Below are 19792 nucleotides of genomic sequence, written 5' to 3'. Positions count from 1 at the left end.
TTCTTAATCTCCTGATCATTGTTATGTGTTAGATAAAGTTGTTTATGGACTTAAACAAGATTCTCGAGCTTGGTATGCCACTCTTACTAATTTCTTAAAATCTTCGAAATTTAAACAAGGATCCGCTGATCCCACTCTCTTTTGAAGAAAGTTGGGTATCATCTCATGCTTGTTCAAATTTATGTTGATATTATTTTTGGCTCTACTAATCCTAATATGTCGAAGGAATTTGAGAACATGATGAAAAGCCAGTTTCAGATGAGCATGATGGGCAAAATAAATAATTTTCTAGGGTTAAACATTCGTCAAAGCAAAGAAGGCATATTTATCAATCAAGAGAAATACTCTCGAAATCTACTACACAATTTTGGTGTGACGAATAGTTCAAAGTTGCGTGTGTCGATGGCAGTTGGAACAAGACTTGGTCCTTCGTTGGATAAGTCGGCTGTTGATCTCACATTATACCGAAGCATGGTTGGCTCATTATTATATCTAACAGCTAGTAGACTTCATATAATTTTTGTTGTTTGTAATTGTGCTAGGTAACAGTTGAATCCCAGAGAACCCCATCTCACAGTGGTTAAGAACATTTTGCACTATCTCAAAGGCTCAATTTCGTTAGGGTTATGGTATCCTTCGAAAACATGATTTTTCATTCAAGCATTTTCGGATGCTGACTTGGGTGGTCATCAACTTGATCGCAAAAGCACAAGTGGTGGATGTCAACTTTTGGATGGGAAGCTAGTGAGATGGAAAACAAAGAAACAAACATGTGTTTTGATTTCCATAGCAAAAGCAGAGTATGTTGCTGCTGCTGCTTGCACTTCTCAGATCATTTAGATTCAAATTCAACGACGTAATTATGCAATAAACATGAAGAAAATTTTTTTGTATTGTGACTCACAAAGTGCAATTCGCATCTTCCATAACCATGTGTAACATTCGAAGACAAAACACATTGCACTTCGCTACCCCTTTATCAAAGATCATGTTGAGGAAGGTAACATTAAAGTTCATTTTGTGAAAACTACTGATCAGCTTGCTGATATTTTCACAAAACCATTGGATGAGAAAACTTTTCTAAGGATTTTATCGGGCTTAGGCATGCTAGATGCGAATAGTGTCCCTGGACTAAATTTGTCATAATCACAAGTGATGTCAAATTCTCATTAAACTATTCAGAGGTTACTGTTCATAGTTAATGCTTCACACACAATGGCATATATCTAAGAGATCACTGGTTCGCACCAACCAAGATTTAGACATATCAAAAATATGTGTTTATGATCCCGATCCATGAGATCGTGATGAAGGTGTAATCCATAATTTCGAAATCATTAAGGAGTTGACGGGGAATTTATGTTCCAGATTGTAACGAAACATGTGTTTCTGTACCTTTTTCGATACTCAAAATCATTTTCTTTCTTTTTGTGTGGTCTTGCTAAAATGTTTGACACCCACGTCTTTTTTACCCAACAAGATCCAAGACATATTTTTTGGAATATGATTTCCGTCTAAGTATCAATTCGATTCTTTGTTACTTGAAATAATTTTCTCACCATACTTGTCACTGACTACACTGGTCAAAGAGGTAATTTCGTTTACAATTTCTCACAATTATATTGAGTTACGATATGTAACGAAATTATTATCCACCTGTGAAGCCTTATAAAAGAAGCCTTTTGATAATGCTCTATAAGTATTCGATTGTAATTCATGGGAACATACACAAGCTATTCGACATCTCTCTTGATGTAGAACGAAGCGATCTTTGCCTGGGATCTTCTGCTTTATGTCGATTTTTAATTGACATCACAGATCTAAATTCTTTTATCTTGATCTCATCTCAATCTTTGGCACACATACACACAATGAAATCCTTGAGGTTTTGGGTAATACCAACTCAGGTTGATGATTTCAAAAAGTCTAGCGTATGACTTTGTTTTTCAACCCAAAAGTGAAAGAGTCTTGCCTCCATGCCGAAGGTTTACTGACGGTTCTTATCCCATTGGGACATGTGAACAGACTGATTGATGTGACGTTCTGGTTACTTTGCGGTTTTCAAGGAAAAAGTGATCATCACTTTTCAGACGTAGCTAACTTTACGGCTACAAACCCGGTTTTCATGGTTACACGTGGCAAGCAATTAATGCTAAGCGCTTCAAATTTAAATTGGGCCTTACGTATAAAAAGGGTTTTGGGGATTTTATTTCAACTTTACGCTATCAAAATATCCCCAAATTCAAGAGCCATTCTATAATCTGTTTTCTTCAACCTATTAAAACCCTAATAATGGCTGCCACACATGTTAATTTTGATCCATCTTAGACAACTTATGACATTACCTCTCAACCACTCATGAAGATTCAAAGCACTAATTTCAGAGTCCAACCTGATGTTACTCAATACCCTGAAGAGTTGCAGATACTCATCGTTGCTTTGTAAAATTCTATTCTATCAACGGCCATGTTTTCTTCTTTTTTTTGTGCCATTGACATGGTTATCTCTTGCTGGTTTAACACTGCGGTGTATAGCAAAATGATCAAAGTGGTTACCTTCCATATGATCAATGACAAGAAGTTTAAACTCACAAAGAAGCTATTTGCTCAGATCTTGAGTATCCCTAATGTCGAACCTTTCTATGAGGTATCGACTGAATAATGGTTTCACATGTTCAACGAGATGGGGTATCAACCAGTTCTCACAAAGATAAGTGATTTCAAGAAATCCTGTTTGTCTTGTATCTGGAATTTTCTATTTGGTGTTTACCTTCGATGCTTGACGGGTCGAAGTGTTGGATTAGATAAGGCAAAACTGGAAACCTATGCCTTGGTAGCAGGTTTCTACTATGATTTACCCGTTGATTATGAAACTCAATTGTGGGAAGAGTTTGTGAAAAGTATTGGAAACACAAATTTGGTGAATGGGATTTCATGTGCCCGTTATTGGAGCCTGATCTTAAAATATGCTTATGAGAAGGAGGGCATTGCAGTCCTTGCAGATGAACAGAAAGTTAAATTTTCCTTGTATCACTATCCTAAAATAGTGGAAGACAATCTGGATATGTTTCCTATGGTTGCACCAATTCTGGCTGGGATGCTTCGAAAGGTTGATCCCACAAATTCAATTTCAATGGCATACTTGAAGGCCATCAATCCTTCGATCGAAACCGGTGTTTCATTACCAAAGAGCACTGGTGGTCCATCGAAAAAGAGAAAAGAATCCAAGAAAGAGGTTAAGCGTAGTCCTTCGAAACCCAGTCCTGAGCCAGTGGAGAAAGTTGTAAAGGTTACTCCAAAGAAAGATGTCAAGTCTAATAAACCTTCAAAGAAAGTTACTAAGCCAACTGTTGAAGAATCTTCTAAACCTGCCAAGGAGGTTATGCCTTCGAAATCTGGTGTTTTGAAATGTTTAAAGAAAATGGCTCATAGGCCACGTCATTCACTAGAGAGATCCAACAATTTTTCTCATAAAGGTGTACCTCAGATAACTCATAGCCACAAATCAATCGAAAAGGTGTTGTTATTCTTGAAATTCCAACTCTTGTGTATCCTGCATCTAAAAAGCGCAGAGCAGAGATATCGCCAAATGAATTTCTAAGAAGAAGAAGAGAAAAGTGGTTGAAGATTCATTAGAAGATGAAGTAGTACCGGAATCACCACTTCGTGGTGATAATATGGGTGTTCTATCACCAACGAGGGATTCTCCAATCAAGTCGAATTTCGAGGCGATTGAAGGGCTTGATGGCTCTGTGAAAACATCTTATGTGCACATAACCATTAATCAAGGTAATAATCCGAAAGTATCAACTCCTAAGAAGACTGTTGTCACACCACCCAAAGTTTTGAATGTCGAATCAGTTTATGAGGAGGTTCAAACCTCAGGCATCCCTGCAAACATATCAAATTGATGCAAATGTCAACATTGGTGAAGGAGTATCGAAGAAAGAAGCCCAAGGTAATCCTACTCTTGTTATTTGTTCCTCTTTCGAAACATCAGTTGTTGATGCCACTGTTTTGTTGGGATTTATGTACTATAACACTCTTATGGTGCACATACAACCCTAATAGCTTTAGATCTAAGTTTTCTCTAGTTATACATGCAAAAAAATTATCCAAAGCATGAAGCCTACAACTAGCATACAATTTGACATATGAATCATAAAAGCAAGTTAGAAGAATACCTCTTAATTGTAGCTTGTAGATATTGGTCTTTCAAGAGACTAGCACCTCAAGTGTGATGCCTCAAATATCTTACAACAAACCACGAACAAGAGGAGGATCTTGAGATAGAGAGGTTTGGAGACACAAAAATCGTCTAGGGCTTCTAGGAACGCATAGTCCATGATTTTTGGCTTTAAAGGAATACATATACATTGTAGAATTCCAAGAGCCGTAAGCAAACCCTAATTCTTACACTTAGGCTTATGGTCCATAACTTATATGGACTAATACTTCATGGACTTTCACACAAGATTAGCCTATTGCAAATTAACCATGGATCATTAACCCAAACAATATGTCTCACTGATTTACATAATTAGTCCTCGTTAATTTAATTTGTCTCTTTTGATCACTAAATTAAGTCCAAATTAATTCTTGAGCAATACTAATTAAAAATATGATTTCTCAATTAATATCTTATACTTATAATATATTAATAAATCACAATAACCTCTTTCTCAAATATCCATCCTATCAAATTGTCCAGAGAGTTGCAACCCAAATGGACCATGCTTGTATCGGCTCAAGTACATACCAATTATAGTTATGGGATTAAACACCTAATCCAACAGCCTCCCATTTGGATAAGTCTAATAACTATAATTACAAGTACGACTTCAAAATCTGATTAGCAATCGTAGCTCTCAAAAAGATTGTTCTCGAACTCTAATCTTATTAGTAAGGCGTCCATTATATAAGGGATCATATATTCCTCCATTCTAGATATCGTATGGACATGAGACTTGGATTATAATCATTCTCGATGTCCATGTGTTGTTTCCTAATTTCCGATTTATGAAGACCGACTAATTGAACAAATCAAATCAGTCCTGGCTTGGCCAAGCGCTTAGGGTTGCCATCACTAAATCATCAAGGGGCCCATAGATATCGCTTTTTTCCCTCTTAGGGTAAAAGGAACGGATAAACTTCGACTCACATGCTTGCTCTATTTACTCATCAAATCACACACAATGATACGTTTTATAACACCGAGTTATTGGTGCGTTTACATATCATCAATGTGCAGCCGACTTGTAAACTGCAACTGATATCTCTCCGTTTCAAGAATATATGATATTATCATCTCATGATCATTCGTGATAAAATCCATGAAGTGATTCAAATGACCGTGGGTTTAGTTCAATACTTAAATCTTATTACAGGAGTACTCATGAATACTACAACAAACTTGTGCTATGTCTAAACACCTTTAGATAATCTACAGACCTATTTATGACAGTCTAGCTTCAATACCTACTTCCAAAGTATGATCGACTGTGGATAGTTTGAATAATTTTATTATTCGGGAAGTCAAAACATGCAATGTGAAACACAGGAATAATCCAATTCAATATGGTCTTAAAACTTTTGAATATAAATAAAACATCTTTTATTTAATCACCATATTGATTACACATTATCCATTGTATAATGTTTTGATGTATCAACTATACTTGAATTAAAACAATAGTTATCCCATGCTCCAAGCGTGCACACTATGTTTACCTATGGTCCTTTGTTTGTGAAATAGATCAATTGAATACATCTTTAATGAAACTCATTTCACAACTCCAAATCTTTATCACAAATTTAAGAATACCAAATTATTGCCACTATTAGAATGTGTCAGATTCTAAACATTTATGCAATGATTCCTTTCGTAATGTCGAGGTACAAAAGTCACAGATACTTTGCCAACGATATTACAAAGTATTCCTTTGGATACTGTTACAAGAATAATTCCATGGAAGTGAAGTCTCAATTTCAAAGTACATTACTTTAAACATCCTTCTTGCATAAAAGTATCTAACTTTCACATAGACTCTTAATATCTAACTCCCATTATGGAAACATTTCCATATTCGCCGTACGACAATTCATTATTAATAGAATCCTATCTATTCATAATAATGTCAATATGGTTCATTCATTACTATACTTCCATCTGCCCATAAGCGATCAATCCTTGGCGAACCTTAGATTTTCCTTGACAGTTGTTTAACCACTTTATTCATATCCGGTTCTAGTCCTTTTTCCCTCTTAATGCTCTAGGCATTTGGAAAATTAGAACACGAGAATATTATAGCATATGCAATCGATCCTATACCTGAAACATATGGGATACGATTCATAATGACTTACATAAAGACACGATACTTGACCAGTCTTTTGCTATAATATTTCCATATATATAGAATTTCCAATGTTGAAGCATTTCAACATGATATTCATATATATCCATGACTATGTTTGATTAATACTTCAATCTAAACTTTTAAATCTGAAATAAAGCATAAGTATCCTCTCCATGACTATAGCAAAACAATTTTTTCAAATTTTGCTACTTTGCAAAAATTCTTAACATTTGTTTCCTATAACCAGTATTGCTAACCTGGAACACTTAACATAATAATCATGATCCCACTATTATGATAATTATATTCTTTCCAAAGTTCAGATTTCTGATACGAGATGCTTTGATGAGCCTTTATCTAAGCTCATATACCTTTTATAAGAAAGCTCATATGTGTGTCTAAACTATTTCAAAACTTACAGCAATATGTTCCAAATGTTCAAACTGTTTTCCATTTCTCATAACTCGAACTATGAAGATGGATGCCATAATCATAGTCGAATTTGAGAACATAATGAACACAACTGCTATTTCCTTAAAACCTACTTAGTGAAATCGTTTCCTCATAATGATTTTTATGAATTGGAGTGAAACCTTATGAAACTTACATTTTATGGAGTATGTGTTTCTATCCATGTGAAAACTGTCATTTCCAACCATTATCATTAGACAAGGTTTATGACAAAATCAAATCCTCATGGATTGTACTTACTTAATATTAGTTTCTTGCCACTTGGTAGCACAAGGGCCTACCATGTCTTCCAAGTTGTTGAGATCACCCTTACTGATCAATGAACTTTCACTGATCAAGGTGCTTTACCTTATGCAAACAATTGAGAGCTCATAGAACTCACATACATAGTCAACTTTAACTGGAATGAGCACAGAAACAAGAATGTGTCAAACACGATAGGTTACGAACCTCAAATCATGAGTTAGTGATACATAATAGGTTTATTCTTGATTATTTCCTGAAACTTTTCAAGATCTTTAAGACTCCCACTGACTTCTTGACATATAATATTCTCTGTCAAGAAACATTCCTTGACAAACAAATATCCAAGAGTTAGTGCGGAAACCTATCAAGAATGACACTTCATATAATTAGTCTTAGTTGGTCTTTGTCTTATCTAAACATCACAACTGCCAATAAAAATGTGCATGAGTATGAAAATTTTTCTACTCCATATTTCATGATGTGTTACAAATCCTACTTAGGATATGTCACTCAATGTACAATCTTGGAGTATGACTCTAAGACTTGATCTTGGAACGAAGTATGACTCACCTTAATTGATTTAACCATTTCAACGATTCCTGTGACATCCCCATTTTCACGGCCAGAAAAGACCGATTTTGTTTATGCTTTATAAAAATCATAGTACCTCTTTTAATAAAAAAATGTTGTGGAATTTGTTCCCAGTAAAACATGATAAATATGTTATCAAAGCATTTCCGAAGAAAATTATTTTTATTCATATTAAAACATTTGGGATGTCATTGTCAATACATAAACATAAGCATAAACAGATGTTACATTTATTATCACTAGTGATTTATATCCCCTTAATCTCTCAGTGCAATGTGACTTCATATCAACACCTGTGATACAAATAAACTGAGTGGGTAAGGTTGGGAAACCTGGTGAGTACATAGGGTTTTCACCCACACAATAATATAGTTAACTTGTTTCTTCACATAATACATGTCAAACAATTAACCCTATTACCCATCCCCACTATCTTCATTTGATATTCCCTAAAGTATTACCTTAAGGTTCATCTCCTATATCGTATTTACCTCTCATCTCTTTACATCGCATTTCCTTATATGTTCGTTCCTAAGGACTTTTCCTAAGGATCATCGCCTACATCACACAGACAATAATGGTTCGGGGATTACTCCCTCAATACGCACCTAGTAAGGATTGGAGTATCATCGCATGAATACGTAGTTGCAACATCGCCTGAACTCGTAATTCATAGTAAGGTTTAGAGTATCATAACATGAATACGTAGTTACAACATCGACTCAACTCATAATTCATCACCTACAGGTTATGAGCATGTTGGTGTTTCCACGGGTTTATCTATAATAGTCTGTGGTCGCCATCTATACTCTGGTAGATGACTACATCTCCAAATTGTCGGGCAAGGTTATAGTATCTTTCATCCTACATCACCGATTCATCATCACCTATTTCTCCTCACGTAATTATCATCACCTATCTCTCATCATTTTATTTCACATCAACTATTTCATCTACCCATGTTTTACCCAATATTTTCGTATATATAAAATACATATACAGTTTAAATCATTTAAAACATGTATGAAATTGTTTCATCTAACATAGACAGCAAGTATTTAGACAGTATACACACATAGCACGTAATTCATAAAAAATACTTCATATCTATGTGTAAGATGAAAGTAACTATGCACTCACTTGATAAGGTGGTGACTCAGTACTTGGACAACACTTCGTTTACTTTAAACAACTCCTTTGACAGAACCTAGTATCATTACCATTAGAGTTTAGTCTAATATTCGCCGAGACTAATTAATAGTCTAACTATTATTACTATTATATAAGCATTAAACAATACTCTTCACCCACTATGTACAGACAGGGGCTAGACATAAAACACCGGAGGGCACGACCATTTTGGCATATAGCACTTCTTAAATCCAACAACCCAAGCGGCCCTCCAAACCAGATTCCCCGTACCGCGAGTGGTTAAAAAGATATTATAATGACACTTATATAACTCATAATAATAGCCCAAATACTCATTATAAGTTCCTAATAACATTACTATATTGAAACATAAGCTATACTAAAGATAAGTTAGGCGTAGCTCACTTACAGCGGGTTTTCTCGAAAACCGGGCTTCGCTAGAGCAGCGTTCCTGAGCCAAAAGGCTCTTTTTTCGGGGCTTCCGGAGCCACAGGGCTTCCTTCGGGTGCTAGGGGGTTTACCTAGGCTTAGGGGGGTTTTGGGGGCTAGAGAGAGAGTTTAGAGAGAGAAATAAGAGGTTGGAATGGTGTAGAGAATGAGGGAACCCGACACCTCTATTTAAAGGCTGGAAAATAGCTCTACTCGTCGATTAGTTCCTCCTACTCGTCGAGTCCATGCCACATGTCACCTTCTGGTGGCTTGCCTTGGGGAGAAAGCCTTGGCCCATATTCAGCCACGCCACCCGATTTCGTATAGCACCCTACCGACTTCTAAACCCCGTAACTTTCTCATACGAGCTCTATTTTCGATGTTCTTTATATCCACGCATAGGTAAAAACAAGATCTATAACTTTCGTATAGACTCCGTCGGCTAATTCGTGACTGATCTTAAATTTAAAAGTAGGAGGAGTTTAGGCTATTAAATGACCGCGAAGAATTCGTAACTCCTTCACACGGACTCCATATTTGTCTGTCTTTTTACCGTTGAGTTCCTATTATTGAGATCTTCAACTCTCATTTAGTTCACGTAGGCTAAAAACCGCTCGAACTAAAATTCGAGTTTCCAAGTCGTACATTGCTAAGCTGAAACTTCGAAAAACCATAACTTCCTCATACGAAGTCAGATTTGGGCGTTCTTTTTATGGATGTTCTTAGTTTAATGCATACTACAACTTTGGTTTATATTACTAAGTCCAAAAAGTCTTCTATCATAAACTCACTATTTACGCTTCCTAGTGTCGTGCCGGTTTTGCCGTAAAACTTTGACGGGCCATAACTTCTTCGTTATAACTCGGATTTCGGTGTTATTTATATGTACGGAACCCTTGAGACATATTCTACAACTAGGTTAAGATTATTTATTCTAAATAATGTTTTGTTGAAAAGTTGTTTTCGACCCCTATTATCTCTAATTTGACTAGCATAGATCTACGGGCGTTACAATTCCCGATTCCTCTTCTTAGCCATACAAGTGTACTAAGGTGTCCTTAGAGGATCAATTGTGACATGGTTCCATAATCAATAGGATTATCATAAAACCTGATACTAAAGTACTCTCCTTTCCTTTCAGATTGGAGAAACTTTTATCTTTTGCCTAATTGATTCTTCTTATTCGTTCGACTATACATTGAAACTTTTTCAATGATTTAGAATTACACTTAATCATTTAAGCATAATCATATTCACTAATCTTTTAGTAAATCATGACGAATAGTCTTATCGTTCTTTGTGGTGGACCGGATCAGTACACAACAATATGTACTAGATCCCCTAGCCCTTCGCTTGACTCACCTCTATATGTGAATAAGTAATTAGTCTTAATTTTCCGAAGATGAAAAATCTCATTCATCACACAATAATAGTTGCATGATTCCAAATTTCTGTCCAATTGAAACTTGGGTGATAAGAATCTTTCCTTATTTGGTAAATTTCTTACACTACCACAAACGAATGAATCAAATCCGTATTGATAAAAATAGAAACACACAAACATCAATTTTCACAAATGCCATTGCAAGGAAATATAAAATAAGAAAAAATCAAAAATTTTCTTTATTTATAAAATGTGGAAAACCTTTCCTTACAATGAAAGTACATATGAAAACTATGTTTCTAAATGTTCCTAAGCAATCTATCATCACTCCTAAGCATCAGCTCAAAATTCTGATCAACGAATCATGTGATCAAAATCCATCTCTTCTCGATCAGACTCAGCCTGCTCTTTCTTTAAGCTTTCTTTCTTTTCTTCGATCCTTCAAAACATCAAAATGTAATATTATCACATCATGTACTAAGAATCTAGAAATAGGAACTTAATAGAGTTAGATAGCGGACTTACCTGAAGCAGAGTCATACATTTTAACTTTACTATCCTTGCGATCTTTCAGGTGGACACGATAGCTTCATATCCAATGCACCTTCTTTTGGAAATAGAAACAAAGAGAATCTCCTGGAATGGTACATGGGACAATCTCAGACTTAGCCTTTCTATTTTCCATTTGGTCAAATGATTTGACCTTGGACAATCCCTTTCCATTGGGAAGAGAAGACGTTTCTAGACTTCCAATGTCACCATTGTCAATGTCCATGGATGTTTGGGAAGTAGATCTTCCAATCAAATTTGCTTTACCAGTGCCTTTAATGAGGATTTATAAAGTGTTTAGTTACTTTATGTTTCATTATACTTTTAATGAGGATTTAAATGTCATGTCGAACCCGCTTGGCTAACGACCCTCGACAGGTCAAGCGTGCGGTGGGTAAGAGTGGATACCCAATATCGGTCATTTTACAAGCCGCTTCCTTAAACACCCCTTATAGACCAGCTTCGTGAATGACGACTACTAACGGTAAGACTGAATTTTTTCTTATACATATATAATATATTAAACTTTTATTTTTATATAGTATAAGGGTGCATTTTACACTTTTAAAATACTGGGTGGTTTAATCTATTAATCAATTATACTCTTACTTTAATTAACTTTAAACCATATGATTATGGATTTATTAATTCTCTTTTAATTAAACACTTTAATCAATTTAATAAACTCCATAAGGTGTAATTGAACTATTCAAAGCATCAAGGTTATAAAAATTCAAAATTAAAAACTATTTAATTAATTTTTAAAGTTATGAACCCTTTTGAAACCTTTCTGTTACTAGATGTTTTAGAATTCAATATTTTAAATTAAAACCTTTTAATTAAACCTTTAAAATTCCAAAACTTGAGGGAAAGTTTTGAAACTCTTCAAAACTGTTATGTTCCATAACTTATGGAGTTAATGTTTAATGAATGAGACATTCCAAGTTCCACAACTTGAGGACATTTGTAATTCCATAACCTCAAGAGTTTGAAGTTTCATGAATAAGACTTTTCATATTTCATAACTTGAGGACAAGTGATGAATCTCTTCATGAAAACACTTAGATCAAAATTTAAACTAATACATTTATTGTAACAACCCGATATTTTTCAAGTCAATGTAACGATCTAAAGTCAAGTATTGTAACCTATTTTTTAAATAATAAGAATAGCGTCAAATATGAAATGTTCAAAAATATCAGTTGGGACGTATAAAGGGATATATATCGTAACAAGGTTTTCAGAAATATAAAGAACACTATAATTCGAGTTATAACGAAGAAGTTATGACCAACCAAAGATCCGTGACAAAACCGGTAAAACACTGTTAAGCATAAAATGCAAAATTTCAGTAAAATACTTTTTAGCCTTAGGTATTTAAATGAAAGTCGTAGATATCATTAAACCGCAAACGTACAAAAAAAGAACATCCAAATCTGACTTCGTATGAGGAAGTTATGATTTTTCAGAGTTTCAAATATAATAGTAGACAACTAAAAACTCGAAATAGAGATCGAACGACTTTTAATCGACACAATCTAAATGAGAATCAAAGATCTCGAAAATAGTAGTGCAATGGTAAAAAGACAGACGAAAACGGACATCGAATAAAGAAGTTATGGATTTTTAACGGACTTTTCCAGTCCCGACCTGTTAAAATTATAATATTAAAAATAAATTCAAAATTAGCCGAAGGAGTCTAAACAAAATTTGTAGAGCATAATCTCACCTACGTGTGGATATAAATAACGTCAAAAACAGAACTCGTATACGAGAGATATGAATTTTTGAAGTTCGGGGCACAAACTTTGATATATGTCAGAGTTCACGTCGTGAGTACAATGTTCACGACATGAACAGTTTGATTGACCCTTCCAGAGCAAGTAGACGGATGACACAAGCCATGAGCAAATCAGGTGCAAACTCACGACGTGAGTTATGCAAAACTCACGACATGAGTTATGCAAAACTCACGATGTGAGTTTCGAAATTTAGCCTATATATAGAAATCGAGGCCTTCTGACTTTGGTTACTGAAATCCATCCTCTCTCCTACTTCTACACACTGTTAAGCCCCTCTAAACCACCTTGAAGCCCCGGTAACACCTCTAGCACACAACGCGAGTCTCGACGCCTCGAATCTCCCGAGAAACTAACTCCTTTCCAGTCGAAGTGTTGCTCGCATGAAGCTCGTTTCTTCACCAGAAGCCCGCGGTTATGTCAAGAAATATCATTCCTAGAAACGAAATGTTGCCCGATTCACCACTTACCAAGTGAGTTCATACCCCTAACTTATCTTTTAAAGGATTTTAAATGCTTTTATGGGGGGGGGGGAATACAAGTAGAAAACCATATAGTTGTATAATCAATCACATGTGATTTATAACTATCAAAACAAGTGGATCTCTTATACTTCAAACCATGTTATCAAACAAACTATTTCAAAACAATTTATAAACTGATATCAAGTAATCTATAACCATTCAAATGGTTAAAACTCTTTATCAAACTCTTTTAAACTTATATATTGTCAAAATCATGTCTATATAGATAAAGTTATATAAATGAGGTTGAAAGGGCTTAGGACTGATAACTCACTTTATTTCATGTTCCTTGTTTTGTTGTGGACGTAAGGTATCGGTTGTTTGTCCAAGGGTCGTTTGAATCTTAGTTATATATTAAGTATATGTGTATAGATATAAAATTTCTTACATCAGTTCAACACCTTTGGTTAGCAAAAATGTACAAACATACTCAGTCATTCAAACAACATTACTAGTAAACTATAATAGGTATAGTTTAGAGAAGTACTACTCACTATTTCTAGTACAATGAAACATACAAGATTCAATTCATACATGAGTCAGTTCAAAAAATACTATAACAAGAACCAGAAAGAATATATTATAATGAGAAACAGGGAGGAACATTTTATACAAAGAGAACATACAATACACTAGAACAGATAGAACATACTATACAAATACAAGAATACTATAACATTAATGTGATCCACTGCTTCATGGCATGGCAATATACTGTTGTGTCACGTTTTGTAACTAGAGTCTCCTAGAGGGAGAGCGTGAATTTGTGTATAGATCTATACGGGATTGACCATCCTACACCTTGCTGCTAGCTACAGTGGGACCTGCAGGTCTACGGGTGACGAATGTCATACCATTTCGACGTCTTCGAACGTCGTGTTTTACTAGTCAATAAAGTATGGGTACAATCATATCACATTTTACCTTAATTAAACAAATTTGTTTAAGGTAGTTAGTAAAATGGTAGTTACTATATACAATAATAAAGTACATCTTTATTTTCCCATTACATTCACATTGTGATCTTCTCACATAAACAGCAATGTAAACCATATTTTGGTAATGATAGTTGTACTTGGGAATAACACTCACTTTTACAAAAGAACAAATATTCAGAACAGTCGGGTCTTGGTAGCAGACTACATTTCATAATAAAGTTGAAAATATAGGATTTTCTAGGAGATACAACATTTACATCAAATAATTAAAAAAATTTACAACAAACATTTACAAAAACTTTCATACAAAACAATGACACTAAAATGCTTATGAACTCACTAGCTTTAACGATGATCTACTCTTTCAAAATAACTTGTATTCTCAGGTCACGAGTAGAAGGTACATATGGACCAGGCTTTTGAGAAGACGGAGCGTGTTCAAGACTCGTCTTTTATTTTGATTTATATTTTGGGTGTCTTTCAAACAATACGTAGAACATACTTGTATTAAATTATACTATTAATGCAATGGATGATGTTGTTGGTTGTTTACTATTATGCATTGATATGATATTGTACATGACGTCCTCTGCCCCCGAACGTTTCCACCGTTCAGGTTTGGGGGTGTGACAATTAACATATAACTTATCATTTACCAATTTGACCTAATTAAAATCTTATTGCAAGACAATTCTAATCAAACAATACAAATAATCAAATTATCATATAATCAAAAGATTATCTTAAAATTTGATAATTGTCTTTTTAATTTTGGATGATGGAAATCATTAACTTATCACAAAAACAATTTTTTAATAGTCAAAACAGTTTGTGGTAATGATTCTTATCCAAAACTTGACCAAAAAACTGAAAAAATCGTCCACTGAACAATCACCACGTCATGGTAACTTTGACCACGTCCTGGTTATCATGCAGATTCCAAAAAAACAATTTTTCTTGCTTTGAACAATTAAGCAATGCATCAAAATAACAGAAAACACCCATGTCTCTGATACCACTGTTGGGATTTATGTACTATAACACTCATATGGTGCACATACAACCCTAATAGCTTTGGATCTAAGTTTTCTCTAGTTATACATGCAACAAAATTATCCAAAGCATGAAGCCTGCAACTAGCATACAATTTGACATATGAATCATAAAAATAAGTTAGAAGAATACCTCTTAATTGTAGCTTGTAGATATTGGCCTTTCAAGAGCCTAGCACCTCAAGTGTGATGCCTCAAATGTCTTACAACAAACCAAGAACAAGAAGAGGAACTTAAGAGAGAGGTTTGGAGACACAAAAATCGTCTAGGGCTTCTAGGAACACAAAGTGCGCAATTTTTGGCTTTAGAGGAATACATATATAGTGTAGAATTCCAAGAGTCATAAGCAAACCCTAATTCTTACACTTAGGCTTGTGGTCCATAACTTATATGCACTAATACTTCATGGACTTTCACATAAGCTTAGCTCATTACAAATTAACGATGGATCATTAGCCCAAACCATATGTCTCACTGATTTACATAATCAGTCCCCGTCAATTTAATTAGTCTCTTTTGATCACTAAATTAATTCCAAATTAATTTTTGATCAATACTAATTAAATAATATGATTTTCTCAACTAATATATTATACTTATAATATATTAATAAATCATAATAACCTATCTCTCAGATATCCATCCTGTTTAATTGTTCCAGAGAGTTGCAACCCGAATGGAGGACCATGCTTGTATCAGGTCAAGTACATACTAATTATAGTTATGGGCTTAGACACCTAATCCAACATGTTTCACTTCCACCATTCCATATTCCTATTTCAACAACTTTACCTCAATCCACACAATCACCAACCTTTGAAAACATTTTACAACAACCCATCACTTTTATATTTCCATCCCAACCTACTGAAAGGCCCACAACAGTTCATAAAGATGACACTACTGAAGATGGTGAATCCATGGGTACTTTTACTGATATAGAATTTGATCCCAAAGAAGAGAATATTCCTGATCATATGTTGATGTCAGGAAAAAAATTTAAAATTCTCAATAGGAAGCTGAATTCGTTATTATAGCTTCAAGCTGATGCGGGGGGTAAACATCATGTGTCCGGCATTGAAGTTTATGTTCTGCTCAAGGCTCAAGAGCATCAGTTGCGAAATGAGTTGGAGATACTGGATCGGAAAAATGAGAATCGTGTCAAAGCTCAATCTTCGACTCTGAATTATGAGCTTAAAGTGTTGAAATATATGGCACGGGAAAGACATCTCTTGTTTATTCAAGATGTTAAGAAGGTTCGTGAGGATGTCAGCCTGAAGATTGAAGAACTCCAGGTTGATATGGAGAAGGAAGTTGCAACCGTTTCTCATGATTATTCTACTCTTCATACCAAAGTTGATCTTGTAGCTGATGCAGTAATGAATGTGGTCAAGGGGTGATATCAGTCTTTAATTTCGAATATTGATAAAAAGGATGAACTTGATGTTCAGAGCTTTGGTAAACTAGAAGATCAGGTGAATAATCCCAAGGAATTAGTTTTGAAGATTGGTTCCTCATCTATATCACTGCTTATTCATGAGTTTTTAACTCAGAAATTTCATTCGTTGGAGTCTATTATTCACAATGAACTAGCTCTGGTTGCCAAGCTAGTAAATCTGATGCCAACGAATGCCCCACCTGTTCACACACGGGTGCAAGGGGGAGAAGGGATATGTGTTGGCATGGGTTTGGGTTCTAAGATCAGCATGGGAGGAAGTGGATCTTCGAAAGGTGATGATGATGCAAAATTTTTTGGTCTCTACTCAACTTCATACTTCGTTTACCAAAGATTTCTTCTACAGCTACTTCAACAACAACAAAAACAAGACCATTAACAAAAGGAATTGTGATTGGTTCTAGAGTTGGAGGTTCAAGTTCGTCTAAACCACCTCCATCAATAGAAGAGTTGAAAAACAAAGGCAAAGGCAAAGGCATTTCTACTGAACCCACTATAGAAGAAAAGAAAGCAGCAGTAGAAAAAGAGATGGAGAAGCAGAGGCAAATACAAAGCATTCTTCGACAAAAGGCCAATGATCCTCTTGATCTTGACAAGGGTTATCCTTCGAAACACTATTGTTATGAATATACTGAAGCACAGGTCTTCAATAGTGAGATGCATGATTTTGAGAAGATTCCCAAGAAGATCTTTGCCACAGAAAATTCTGATTTCAATCAATTGGATTTTCCAACAAACAAGATAATGTTTATGGCTGCTTAATATCAAATTGCTAATAAATTCGAAGATAAAGAAGAATTTAAGAGAATGAAAATTCATTTCCAATAGTTCTGGGAAAAAAGGAAAAGGAGATTTGGTCACTTGTCAAGATAGTTATGTTGGGTTTAGAGCATTCTCACACTCCTAAGGTGTACATGCAACCCTAAATACCTTGGATCTATGTTTTCTCTATTATACATGCAAACTTGAACTTTCCAAGGGATTACCCTATCTTGCATACAAAACTTTGATACTTGGGTAATAAAACAATTTAGATAACATACCTTTTCTTTGTAGCTTGTTACTTGGACTTTCACGATCTTAGCACCAATAGTATGAATGCCTCAAATGGAATCACAACACACCTAGAACAAAGGATAACTTAAGATGAGTTCCTTGCACACACAAATTGGCTAGACCTCTAGTATTCCACTTAAGTGCCAATTTCATGAGCTATAGGGGTTCTTATATAGTGTGGCAAACTAGGGTTACACCATGTAAACCCTAATGACTTTTCATATCCCTCATGCTCCATGGGTTAAAACCTCCATGGAGTATCCATGGGTTACCACATGGGTTTAGCCCAACATGAAAAACTATGGATCATAAGTCCACTTTATAAGAATGAATGATTTACCAAATCAACCCCTTATAATTAATTAGTCTCTTTTGATCATAGAATTAATTCCAAATTAATTATTGATCAATACTAATTAAATAATATGATTTCATATTAATATATTAGAACTTATAATATATTAATAAACCATAATAACCTCTTCTCAAAAGTTCATCCTATCATATTGTCCTGATGATATGCAACCCAAATGGACCATGCTACTCTCGTGTCAAGTACATACTAATTATAGTTTTGGACTTAGACACTAATCCAATAGTCTCCCACTTGGATAAGTCTAGTAACTATTATTGCAAGTATGACTCCAACACCGACTAGCAATCGTAGCTCTTAAAAGTCATTGTTGAACTCTGACCTAGTCAATCACATGTCCATTAGATAAGGGATCATATATTCCTCCATTCTAAATATCATATGGACTGAGACATGGATTATAATCATTCTCTCTGTCCATCTGTTGTTTCCCGATTTCCGATTTATGATGACTGACTAATTGAACAAATCAAATCAGTCTAGGCCTGATGTCATCACTAAATCATTGAGGGGCCCACATATATCGTTTTTATCCACATAGGGTAAAAGGAACGAATAAACTTCGACTGAAACGATAGCTTGTACTTATTCATCAAATTACACACAACAATATGTTTTATAAGATCCAAGTTACTGGTTCATTAACATATGTCAATGTGCAACCGACTTGCAACTACAACTCACATGGCTCCATTTCAAGAATATAAGATATTATCATCTCACAATCACTCGTGATAGAATCCATGAAGTGATTCAGATGAGTGTGTGTTGAATCCAATACTCGAATCTTATTCCAGGAGTACTCACGAACACTGCAGCCATCTTGTCCTAGACAAACTACAGACCCATTCATAACAGTCTTGCCTCAATACCTACTTCCAAAGTATTATCGACTGTGGATGGTTTGAATAACCTAGTTATTCAGGAAGTCAAAACATGCAAAGTGAAACATAATAAGATTACTAATCCTATATGGCCCAAAACTTTTGAGTCATATTGATTACTCATTATTCATTATATAATGTTTCGAATAATCAACTTAATACTTGAATTAAAACAATAGCTATGCCATGCTCCAAGCATGCACGCTATATTTGTCTAACCAATAGTTATGTCATGCTCCAAGAATCCATACTATGTTTGTTTATGGTCCTTACTTTGTGAAATAGATCAACTGAAAACATTTCAATGATGCCCATTTCACAATTCCAAATTTTTTTTTGTTGTAAGTGCAAGAATTTTAAATCCTTGTCACTAATAGGAAGTGTTAGATTCTAAACTATCATGCAATGATTCTTTTGTAATGTCTAGGTGCCAAAAGTCACAGAGACTTGACCAATGATATTACAAAATATTCCTTTGGAGATTGTTACAAGACAATTCCATGGAGATGAAGTCTCAAATTAAAAGTACA

This window comes from Lactuca serriola, chromosome 5 (assembly GCF_051521515.1).
Source record: "Lactuca serriola cultivar US96UC23 chromosome 5, Lser_US96UC23_V15, whole genome shotgun sequence".
Taxonomy (NCBI): domain Eukaryota; kingdom Viridiplantae; phylum Streptophyta; class Magnoliopsida; order Asterales; family Asteraceae; genus Lactuca; species Lactuca serriola.
The sequence above is the reverse complement of the archived record's forward strand: the minus strand, read 5'-3'. Positions refer to the sequence as shown.